At 42.3% G+C, this 12,955-nt stretch overlaps 1 pseudogene across 1 annotated transcript; it reads left to right on the plus strand.

The window, feature by feature from the left end:
* Positions 1-10,481: 10,481 nt before the first annotated feature.
* On the plus strand, positions 10,482-11,818 carry Ldha-ps19 (lactate dehydrogenase A, pseudogene 19; annotated as a pseudogene). The gene has a single exon (XR_015645225.1). The product of XR_015645225.1 is annotated as a lactate dehydrogenase A, pseudogene 19, transcript variant X2 (transcript).
* Positions 11,819-12,955: the final 1,137 nt, after the last annotated feature.

The following is a 12,955-nucleotide window of genomic DNA, read 5'->3' on the forward strand; positions in this document are numbered from 1 at the left end:
GAAAGAAGGAAGGAAGGAAGGAAGGAAGGAAGAAAGGAAAGAAAGAAGGAAGGAAGGAGGGAAGGAAGGAAGGCAAATTGGCTAAGACAGACATTCTGATAGAGAGAAGGGGAGAAAAGGTCATTGCACAGCTGTTGTGTCAGAGACATCTTTAGACTTTCTGTTTGTGCCAGCAGCGCGTCTGTTTGAGAAGTAAAGCCTTAAAGGGAAATGTTCAAGGCCAGGTTGGCTCAGTGGCAGAGTTCCTGCCTTGTAGGATGCCCCAGTTCTGACTACATCACAGGAGAAAGAAAATTAACATTCCGTCATTTTCAATCCAGTCTAAGACCTTTACTAAACTTACAGTTAGTGGTGGCAACGATTCATCCCAGAATGCAATGGGTGTCTCAGTTTTCATTAAAATATTCGTGAATGACTATGTGACTAGATGCCCCCACGACCTTTTTGAGGTGGCTACATTAAAGGCTGGGTGTGTTGGCAGGAGTTAGAAGCATGCAGATCTTCAGGGGTTCCAAGAATCCCAGGGCTTCTGGGGGATTTCCAAAACGCGCATGACATAAATTAGCCCCATTTTGAGAAGTGTTTGTAAGAGTCAGACACTCAGTGTGGTGAAGCAGTGTTACAAGCAAGGATGGGGTGACTGAAGGAATTGTTCAGGAAGATTTAATCATGTGTTCATCTGCTCATGATACTAAAAGGGAGACTTAAACAAAACTTGTCCTTTCTTGTTATTTTTAGTATCTTCTTCCCAAACCCAAAGACACTGTAAGGATCAGCGGATGTCCGTGCAAAGCTGTCCGGAAGGTTTGGACCTGTTATTTTTAACCATTGACTGCTACGGAGAGCACAGAACATGGATATTTTTCATCACTGATCTGGGTTTTACTTTATTTGGTTAGAAGTGGACCAGAACCTTTTTCTTCTCATGATTTTCCATGTCTATAATGTCAAACACAAATTTATTTAGTCTCTCTGGAAATTTTTCCTTTTAATATATGGACCTAGGAATTTTCGAAGCTGGTAGTTGTGGGAGCCACCCACATCCCCAGATATTTTGCTTTCTTTTGGGGACAGGGTCTCATTACATAGCGCAGGCTGTACCAGAACTCACAGTCCTGACTCTGCTTCCCAAGCACTGCAGTTATAGAAGTAAGTCATCACACCCAGCAAATTTACCTCAGGTGAAATAACTGTATAGCTTTCTATACAGTGACAATTTCATACTGCAAAGAATTATTCTTTCATCGTGTGATATTTTATTTTCCTCACTTGCCCTAATTATAAATAATAGTGCGGTGTTTGTGCATTACTTTGACAACGTGTGTAAAGTTACAGGAATACTCTTTAGCTGGTTGAATGCCCCGGGATCTACATCGACTGCTCCCCTTATGGCTTTGCAGTCATTGTGAGGATTCTTTATGTACCTGGCCTTCTCTAGCTCAAGACAGGAGGAAGCCTCCAGGCTTGCGGCAGTTAGTTACCAGTTCAGAAGGATATGAAGTCGTATCTGTCAAATTTTTCTGTGGGAAGACCGAGAACATTTCAGAGCTCTCTAGTCCATCGTCACTCAGCAATTCTTTTTTTGTTTTCTGCCTGCCTAGCTCCTTCACACAGAGAGCTATAATTAAAGGACAAGATAGATTTCAACACAGCAAACTATCAGTGTGAAGATCAAGTAGGTGAGTTTCCGTACTCCTGGCTTACTCCTCCTAATAAGCACAAGAAGTCTTCATCATGGATCCTATGCCCTTGCTTAAAGTCTGTCTGTTTGTTTATTTATGGTTTTGCCTTTCTGGGGACAGGATCTGCACATGCCAGGCAAAGGGCTTTATAGCTAAGCTGTACCTCTTGGTCTAAACAATAGCTTGCAAAAATATAAGAAAATGAAAATTTATTACAGAATTTTTAAAAGAGTCTTTAAATTTGAACAGGAACGAAAACTCTTTAATCCAGCATCAAGACCCAAAACGAAACCAAATAAACAAAGAAAATTACAGGGGAAGCTGGTCATAGTGGCCAATGCCTAAAAACCCATCAGTCCTAAAGTAAGGCAGCTGCGTGGCTGAGAACACAAGGAAAGCTTGGGTTGTGTAACAAGACTCCATCTCGCAACAAGAAGGGTGGGTGAGAGTGGAGAAAGATAGTAGCTAAATATAGAATTTTCTTCTCCGTGTGTCCTGTAGTTTTGTTGTAGTTGTAGTTGTTGTGGTTGTGGTTGTTTTGTTTTGAGACAGGATTACACTTGTAGTCTTGATTGACCCAGAACTGGCTATGTTGATCAAAGTGGCCTCAAATTTGTAACCATGTGCTTCTACTTGTGCAGTGCAGAGATTACAAACTCGAACAGTGCTAAGTAAGAATCAAACTCAGGACTTCCCTAACGCTAAGCGAGCACACGACCAACTGAGCTACATTTGGGGCATACGCGTTTGCTATATCGTCAAAAGCATGAGAGACACTTTTATATGCAAATCTATACTCTTCATCTCTTAGTTATAGTTCATGGTGGGGTCTTCAGTGTAGTTTTCTTGGCTGCTGTTAGATATTGACCCCAGGACTGAGTACATGCTAGTCACTCTACCCCTGTCCTGTATCCATATTCCATCATACAGGCGAGTGATGACAGAAATTCTCAGGCACTGCTACCGTAATTTATGTGAGGGACCGTCCATGGCGAAAATATTTAATTTACTCCATAAATTGCTATTGTGTGTAGCATATACTAAACAACGTTGTTCCCTCTTTGAAATTTTAAGAAATATTAATTATAATTTTAAGAATTAGTGTAAGATTTTTGAACATTGATCTCACACTAAAGTTCAGACTAGCCTGAAATTTATCACTGAGCCCAGACTGGCCTCAAACTTGTGGCAATCATCCTGCCTCAGCCTCTTGAGTGCTAGAACTCACAGGAAGGAGCCACTACATCCAGCTTTTTTTTTTTTTTCCGGAGCTGGGAACTGAACCAAGGCGCTAGGCAAGCGCTCTACCACTGAGCTAAATCCCCAACCCCGGCTTTAAACCTTTTAAAAACTGAGTTTAGCAATAATATTTTGTACATGAGTACCGTGTAGCTGTCTTCAGACACACCAGAAGAGAGCATCGGATCCCATTACAGATGGTTGTGAGCTACCATAGGTGGCTGGGAATTGAACTCAGGACCTCTGGGGTGAGCAGTCATTGCTCCTTAACCACTGAGCCATCTCTCCAGCCTCCTGTATTATTTTCAACAATAGTTTTTACTTTGAGCAGAGCTACCCTCATTAACCGTTTGGCGAAACATTGTTCCCATGGCACCAGTGAAGACACCCAGAGCAAGAAGGTGGGACGTCAGAGTGATACAGAAGAAGAGCCCTACCATGGGAGTAGAAAGAGTCACACAGATAATTATAGCGGCAACTGTGTAACAAAGTCTAGGCTGACAGGAGCAGCCTGCACAAAACCCACGCAATTACAGGGAGAGCGTGAGCCATCAGGTGATGGCCTTGAAGCCGACCCAATGGTCTCCAATCCACATTCAGGAGCTTTCCCAGGAAAGGAGAAGAACTAGGCCTTTCTAACTCTCTCCTCCTTTCTCTTCCACCTGAGGAAAACTACCTTTGGTTTCCCTACTCTGTTCTGATGTGAGAATGAAAAAAAAAAAAAAAGCTAGCGTTTTTTACATAACTTTGTTTTTGTAGAAATTTCCCAAACTATAAGAAATTTACAAAATAATTCTTCAGAACAATCATTGGCTCTTTCTTAATTTACCTTACTTAGTCTTCCTTTTGTTTAATCTGGTATCTTTGTTTCATTGATTCTCTCTCTCTCTCTCTCTCTCTCTCTCTCTCTCTCTTTCACACACACACACACACACACACACACACACACAAAATTTGTTTTGTTTTGAGACAGGATTATTATGTAGTCTGGACTTACCTAGAACTCTCTGGGTTGACCATATTGAAAACAAACTCACTCAGATCCACTTAACGCCACTTTTTTTTTATTTGTTTGCTTTTAAAGATATATTTATTTATTCTATATAAGTACACTGTAGCTGTCTTCAGACACACCAAAAGAGGTCATCAGATCTCATTTCAGATGGTTCTGAGCCACCATGTGGTTGCTGGGATTTGAACTCAGGACCTCTGGAAGATCAGTCAGTGCTCTTAACCATTGAACCGTCTCTCCCGTCCTGTTTGTTTTGAGTTGGGTTCTCTCAAACTAATTTTGAAGTCATGATATATCCAAGATGACCTTGAAATTCTTGTTTGTAATTTTGCGGTAGAACTTCTATCCTTCCTGTCTCCATCTCTGATCAGCTGAGGTAATATATACGAGTCGCTTTGCCTAATTTTATGTGGGGCTAGGGATGGAGCCCAAGGCTGCATACAGGCTATGCAAGCATTCTACGAATATAGTTACTCTTAAGCCCTCTTATGTTTCTCTGAGAAAGATAACTTTTCAAAGTGTAATTTTATGCCATTATTCCACCTAAGAAATTTAACTATAATTTGTTAAAATCAGCTAACCTTCCATATTTAGACTTTTCTGATACTTCAGAGTCTTTTTAAAAGGTTCATTTTAATTTTATTTGTGTACTTGTAAGTGCTTCTGTACAGGTGCGCACAGATGTCCTATGTCCTGGGAGGATAGAGGAGTTGGAACTGGAATTCCAGGTGGTTATAAACCACATGTTGTAGCTGCTGGGAACTGAACCCAGGTCCTCTGGAAGAATAGCATGTGTTATTAACCACTGGTATACTTCTCTCTTCCCCAGAGAGTCTGCAAGTGATTTCTCTAGACCAGTATGGTGGCACAGTCCTTTAATCTCACTACTAAAAAGCAGAGGCAAATAGATTTTTTTAAGTAAATCCAGCCTGGTCTACATAATGAGTTTCAGGACTGTCAGGGCTGAAAGATCCTGTTTCACAAAAAAGTAAAAAGAGATAAAAAATTAAAATAAAAATAAAGGAAAAGAAGAAGAAAAAAGGGATTTGGAAGTCATATGCTATATCCTTTTCTTAACAATCTTTTTCTGTAATGCTGATTTTTTCCCTTGGGTTTGTTATTTTTGTTGTCATTGTTTTGGTATTGTTTTTTTCTCACCAACTTTTAAAAAATATATTATTGTACTGACGAGTTGTATGTCAGCCTGACATAAACTAGGTTCATCTGGGAAGATGTGCTCTCAATAGAGCAAATTCCCCTACCAGAGTTGGCCTATGGGCAACCAACCCTATGAGGCATTTTCTTTTTTCTTTCCTTTTTTTTTTTTTTCGGAGCTGGGGACCGAACCCAGGGCCTTGCGCTTGCTAGGCAAGCACGCTACCACTGAGCTAAATCCCCAACCCCATGAGGCATTTTCTTGACTGATGATGGATGTGCAAGGGCCCAGCTCAGTTTGTGTGGTACGTCAAGGCCAGGTGGCCCTGAATTATGTAAGAAGCAGGTTGAAGAATAAGGCCAGAGAGCAGTGCTCCTCCATGGCCTCTGCATCAGTTCCTGCCTTGAGTTTCTGCTCTGATGTCCCTAGAAGATGGACTGTAAGTGTAAATGAAACACGTAAACTCCATTCATCCTCACCTTACTTTTAGTCATGGGGTTTTATGTCAGGGAAAAACAAAACAAAACAAAGACAATTATTATTATAACAAGTTTCCATACATAAGATAGGTTAGCACTATTAAATTAGATACTTTCCCAGGTTTGCCTTAAACATTCCTCCTGCCTCAGATTACTGGTGTGCACCACCAAACCCCACATCTTAAAGACTGAGGCAGGAAGATTACAAGGTCGAAGGCAGCCTAGATGACTTAGTGAATCCCTTTTTCAAAATTAAAAAAAAAAAAAAGTCAATATAAAAAGGGCCCGGGGGGCGGGGGGCTGGAGAGATGGCTCAGCGGTTAAGAACACTGAGTGCTCTCCCAGACGTCCTGAGTTCAAATCCCAGCTACTACATGGTGGCTCACAACCATCTGTAATGAGATATGATGCCCTCTTCTGGTGTGTCTGAAGACAGCTACAGTATACTCATATATAATAAATAAAGAAATTTAAAAAAGGGGGGGGGGGCTGGGGATATGGCTTAGTACCTGCCTGGCATGAGCTTCAATCTTTATCAATAACATAACCTCGTGAGGGTTACTTTATGCTCAGGAGGGTTGGGGATTTAGCTCAGTGGTAGAGCGCTTGCCTAGGAAGCACAAGGCCCTGGGTTCGGTCCCCAGCTCCGAAAAAAAGGAACCAAAAAAAAAAAAAAAAAAAAAAAAAAAAACACACACTTTATGCTCAGGATAGGTTTTATTACCTAGAGGAAGATTTATAATTCAGTCAACCACTTTTGTATGTATTTATAATAAAGATCCCTATTCATGCAGGCACAATTTCAGTTCCCTTCAACTTTCTAAGAACATTGCTTCTAATTCCAAAGTTTTGAGTCACACCAGTTTCCATGGGACAAAAGCTGAGCTAAATCAATAGTTCCTATAGTACAGAAACTGAGCTAACGACTTCTGAAAATAGCAGTGCTTTGCTTCTGTGACGACTCGTATCTGTGTGGGAGGCTGAGATTGATACTCCTGAGTTCAAGACCAGCCTTGGCAACATGGTGAGTACCAGTTCGACCCAGGCTACAGAATGTTAAAAAATCAAAAAGCAGGGGGCTGAGGAGGGGATGCTGGAGAGATGGCTCAACTGTTAAGGCACTTTCTGCTCTTCCAGAGTTCTCTGGTTCAAATCTCAGGTTCAAATCCCAGAACCCACATGGCAGATCACAGTTATCTGTAACTCCAAGATCTGACATGCATAGGCATACATGCAGGCAAAAAACCACCAAGACACATAAAATAAAGAAATACAATTTAAAAAAAAAATCTCTCAACGTTTCTGAAAGCAATCCTAGAAACAAAGTGTACTTAGTATCTTCATTGTTTCCAAAGTTAAATCAAAGAAGAAAGGACTTCATAAGAACCCACCTGGCCCATACTCAGTGAAAAGGGAAGCCTTGGGTGGTTGGACTTCGGAGCTACTACTTCTGAGCTGAGTCTAGGGCAAAAGTAAGAAGATGGGAAACCGGAGATAAAATTGCTGATGAAACGGGGGAGATGGTGCCAAAGCATTTTGCTGATATAAATCTCATCAAGAAGGGCAGAAGAAGAGAAAAAAAAAAAAAAAAAGCAAGCTTATAGAGTTCCCTTCTTGAAAGATGGCGTCCTTGGAGACCCAGCAAACTGGCTTGGCTTCAGAATAGCGATTATTTTCACTCTCCCTCTTCATTGCACACCGGGTCCACAGAGGACAGAAGTTTCTAGGTTTTGTAACTTGCTTAACTTGTTTAAAAAATGAGGCGTGAGAGATTTTGACATCTGAGGCTGCTTAGGGGTAACTGGCTGATTTCTCAACACAGGGCAGGTCACTGTGTATTGAGGTGAAAAGAAAATTAAGATAAATTGACTAGATTCCCTGCAAGATCTGAGTTGCCAGCTTCAAAAGCACAGAAAACCTTTTCACCACATCTTCAATTTTGTTGGTTCAACTGCGTCGCCTACGCAATAGATCATCTTATTCTCACTCTCCCGCCTTTCTTTCTGTCTCTCTCCCCCTCTCTCTGTCTCTCTGCCTCTCTCTCTCTCCCTCTCTTATTGCTCCCATCTCTGTCTGTCTGTCTGTCTCTGTCTGCCTGTCTGTTTGTTTCTCTGTGTGTCTCTCTGTCTCTGTCTCTCTCTGTGTGCTTGAGTGTGTGCACACACGTACGCATGTATGTGTTTCCCCCTTGATGAAACCTAGACTGGCCTAAGACACATGGTGTTCCCATCTCACCCTGCTGGGATTCCAGTCCTGTGTCACCACACCCAGCATTTCCTGTTTGGCTTTTACAGGCAAAAACAAGAACTCACAGAGAAGTGCAATACCTGTGATTTCAAACCCAGAGAGGCTGGGGCAGGAGAATTATGAGTTCAAAGCTAGCCTGGGAATACATAGCAAGGTCACAGCAAACTCCAGGCCATCCTGGGCTGCATTATCTCTTTAAAAAGGAGGAAGAAATAGAGAACAAGGAGAGGAAGAAGTTGCTACTGATAAACAAGTGGTGCTGGTACCCACCCTAGAAATCCTGGCCTGGCCTGAGGAGCTGAGGGAAGTTCAAGGTAATCAACTTCAAGTAAATTCAAGTTCAAGGCCAGCCTGAGATATAGGTGGCTAGGTATCAGGAAAAACCTCACGGGCTTGAGTTGTATCACTGAAGCTTTGCATAGCATTGCTGACCTCGCTTGTGTTTTCTAGTACCTCACTAAGCATTAGCACCACCCAGGGCACTGGTATTCTAATGCAAACATCTTGCTGCAGACCTAGCTCAGTAGTTAAGAGTGCTTGCTGTTCTGCCTGAGGACTCCGTTCTGTTCCAGGACCTGCGTTTAACTGATCACAACCATCTATAATTCCAGCTCCATGAATCAGATTTCCTCTTCTGACCTCCAAGAAAATCATGCCACCAACACATAGTTAATTAAAAATAAGCTAACTTTAATTCTGAACTTGGAAGGCAGGTCTTTGCCAGTTTGAGGCCAGCATGGTCTACATAGAGAGCTCTAGATCATCCAGGCTTACACAATGGAATCTTGACTCAAAGAAAGAAAGGAAAAAACAACAACAACAACAACAACAACAACAAAAAAAAAACCCCAAAATCTCTTGTTTTCATTGTGCATCCTTTCCTCCGTCCACATGCTGGCCTGCTGGTCCAAAGTAAATACCCAGAGAGTGGTACCTCTTTTTATCTCAGTGGTCGCATCAGGCATGCCTCCTTTCTATCGCTTAATTTCTTGTTCATCATTTTCTTCTTTAAACAGTGGCATTGGTTTCCCTGTCTGTCTGTCTGTCTGTCTGTCTGTCTGTCTGTCTGTCTACCCCTTCAGGCAGTATCTCATGCAGCCCACGTTGGCCTTAGACTTGCTCTACAGTCAGGAGTGATGTGAATTCTTGTATTTCCTGCCCCCACTCCCTGGGTCATGAGGTCATAGGTATGAGACTCGATGCACAATTTGCCGCTGGTTTTTAAGCACAGTTCAACTTGGCATCATATCTACTAAACCTTTATCTTTCAAGATTTTACTTATTTCTATTTTATGTATATGGTGTCTTGCCTCCAGCTATGTCTGTGTCCTACCTGGAGACTAGAAGAGGGTGTTGAATACCTGGAATTATAATTGTTGGCTACCACACAGGTGCTGGGAACCAAACTTAGGTCCTCTGAGAGAGTAAGCAATGTTCTTACTCACTAAGCCATCTGTCCATCCTCAAATAGTTTCTGAATTGTTAGGCTGTACCTGTAATTCCAGCACTGAGGAGGCTTCAGAAAGATCCTCAGTTTCAGATACGTCTGGGCTACACAAGGACACACTTTTTGAAAAAGCAGAACAAAATAAAAATAGGATATGAGGTTTTTGGGTTTCTTTTTTCTCTATTCCTTTTTCCCTTCCTGTGGTGGTTTAAATGAGAATGATCCCCAGGAGCTTATATGTTTGTATACTGTGTCTGCAATCGGTGCGAACTGTTTGGAAAGGGTTAGGAAGTGTGTTCTAGTTGGAATGGGTGTGTCACTAGGGTGGACTTTGAGGCTTCAAAGTATTCCTGCCATTCCGACATTCCCATTCCTATTCCTATTCTCTCTCTCCTCTCTCTCTCTCTTTCTGTCTCTGTCTCTCTCTGTCTTGCTCTCTTTCTCTGTCTGTCTCTCTGTCTCTCTGTGTCTGTCTCTCTCTCTCCTTCTTGCTGTCTCTCTCATTCTCTTTCTCTCTCCCCTCTCTTTTTGTCTTTCTCCCCTCCCCCTTCTCTACTTCCAACTTATGGATCAACATGTGAGCTCTCAACTGTTCCTAATGTCTAGCACTAACACCCTGGAACCACAAACCTCAAATTAAACGCTTTCTTTTATAAGTTGTCTTGGTCAAGTTATTTTGTCACAGTGATAGGAAAAGTAATGAAGACACCCCCTCCCCTGATATTGTTCTGTTCACCAGGTTAATATATAACATCTTATCTACTTGTTATTTTAGGTGGGTGATTGTTTTACCTTTATGCATATTTGCAAACCATGTGTGTGCTTGCTACCCAAGGATGCCAGAAGAGGGTTTCAGATTCCCCGGAAGACATTATCCTCAACTTACAGAAGGAGGGACCTATCAAGATACAGAAAGGATAGAGAATACCAAACAGACTGTATAAGAAAAGAAGTTACCTGGTGCTGGAGCCACTGTTGCAGAGCCCAGGACACACTGCTGATGCTCACCCGTCGTCTCCCAACATGCACTAGCAGTCTCAAAAGATATGAAGTCCAACCCTCAAGGAGCAGCTGATTGTCAATCTTCTTAAGGAAGAACGGGTCCCCCAGAACAAGATTACAGTTGTTGGGGTTGGTGCTGTTGGCATGGCTTGTACCATCAGTATCTTAATTAAGGACGTGGCCGATGAGCCTTGCCCTTATTGATGTCATGGAAGACAAGCTAAAGGGAGAGATGATGGATCTCCAGCATGACAGCCTTTTCCTTAAGACGCCAAAAATTGTCTCCAGCAAAGACTATAGTGTGACTGCAAACTCCAAGCTGGTCATTATCACAACGGGGGCCTGTCAGCAAGAGGGAGAGAGCCGGCTCGATTTGGTCCAGCGAAACGTGAACATCTTCAAGTTCATCATTCCAAACATTGGGAAGTACAGTCCACAGTGCGAGGTGCTCATCGTCTCAAATCCAGTGGATCTCTTGACCTACGTGGCTTGGAAAATCAGTGGCTTTCCCAAAAGCGGAGTTATTGGAAGTGGTTGCAATCTGGATTCGGCTCGGTTCTGTTACCAGAAAGGCTGGGAGTTCACCCGCTGAGCTGTCACGGGTGGGTGGGTCCTGGGAGAGCATGGCGACTCCAGTGTGCCTGTGTGGAGTGGTGTGAACGTTGCCAGCGTCTCCCGGAAGTCTCTGAACCCAGAACTAGGCACCGATGCAGACAAGGAGCAGTGGAAGGAGGCTCACAAGCAGGTGGTTGACAGTGCATACGAAGTGATCAAGCTGAAAGGTTACACATCCTGGGCCATTGACCTCTCCGTGGCAGACTTGGCCAAGAGTACAATGAAGAACCTTAGGCGGGTACATCCCATTTCCACCATGATTAAGGGTCTCTATGTAATCAACGATGACGTCTTCCTTAGTGTCCCGTGTATCCTGGGACAAAATGGAATCTCAGATGTTGTGAAGGTGACACTGACTCCTGAGGAGGAGACCCACCTGAAGAAGAGTGCAGATACCCTCTGGGCAATCCAGAAGGAGCTGCAGTTCTAAAGTCTTCCCAGTGTCCTGGCACTTCACTGTCCAGGCTGTGGCAAGGTTTCTATGGAGACCACACACTTCTCATCTGAGCTGTGGTTAGTACAGTTGTGTTGAGGTGGTCTGGGGAAAATCTCAGTTCCCACAGCTCTACCCTGATGCTAAGTGGTGTAGTGGTAACCTGGTTAGTGTGACAGTCCCACTGTCTCCAAGACACTGCCAACTGTTAGCAGGCTTTGATTACCCTGTGAGCCTACTGCATTGCTGCTCTGCTCACCCTCACCAAACATGCCTAGGCCAATGAGTTCCCAGTTAGTCTTAACCTGGCTCCAGTGTTAAGTCCATCATGCATATCTTGTGCATAGATAAATGTTCTACAGGATATTTTCTGTATTATATGTGTCTGTAGTGTACATTGCAATATTATGTGAAATATAAGAGCTGGATATGGATGATGGAACCAACCACTCAAGTGTCATGCCAAGGAAAACACCAAATAAACCTTGAACACATAATAATCAAAATCACAGAACAAAATAAATATTAAAAGTTGAAAAAAAACCTATTAAAATAATACCTGACTTCTTTATGGAAACGCAAAAAGCCAGAAGGGCCTGAACAGATGTTACATAGGTTCTAAGAGATCATATATGGTGCTCCAGACTACTATACCTAGCAATACTTTCAATGACAACAGATGGGAAAGGAACAGACCATGATAAAAACCAAATTTAATTATACCTATCTACATATCCAACCATACAGAAGGTGCTAGAAGGAAAACTCCAACCCGAGGAGGATAACCACCCCCAAGGAAACACAAAGAATAAGTATCCTCAGACCAGCAAATCAAAAGTGGGGAAAAATTCATACCACAAAATAGTGGGTATCAACAAACACTGCTCGTTTACAACTGTCAACATCAATGGTCTCAATTCATCAATAAAAAGACACAGACTAACAGAATGGATGCAAACACAGGAACTGCTCTCCTTCAGCATCCAAGAAAAAAATCTTCATCAAAGACGCACGCCATCGGGCTGGAGAGATGGCTCAGCGGTTAAGAGCACTGACTGTTCTTCCAGAGGTCCTGAGTTCAATTCCCAGCAACCACATGGTGGCTCACAACCATCTGTAAAGAGATCCGATGCCCTCTTCTGGTGTATCTGAAGACAGCTACAGTGTACTTATATATAATAAATGAATAAATCTTAAAAAAAAATTTAAAAAAGATGCACGCCATCTCAGGATAAAAGGCTGCAAAAAGATATTCCAAGCAAACAGACATAAGATGCAAGCCAGGGAAGCCATTTTTAATATCTGACAAAATAGACTTTGAAAACTAGTCAGAAGACATAGGGAAGGTCACAAAATACTCACCAAAGGAAAAATCCACCAAGAGGACATTGCAATTCATAACATCTGTGCACCAAATGTACATTTATAAAAAAAGAAAGAAAGAAAAAGAAAAAAACCACCACCACAGCTTAAATTGAATATCGACACTCACACATTAATAATAGGTGACTTTAATTCCCAAATCTTGCCAATAGACAGGTCATGTAGACAAAAATCCAGAAGTAACACCGAAATGGTAGAGCTTACGGGTATTAAGTATTACGTATTAGGTATTAAGTCAAATGGAACTAACAGATATTTGT

The sequence above is a fragment of the Rattus norvegicus genome, chromosome 20, assembly GCF_021556685.1.
Source record: "Rattus norvegicus strain SHRSP/BbbUtx chromosome 20, alternate assembly SHRSP_T2T, whole genome shotgun sequence".
Classification (NCBI taxonomy): domain Eukaryota; kingdom Metazoa; phylum Chordata; class Mammalia; order Rodentia; family Muridae; genus Rattus; species Rattus norvegicus.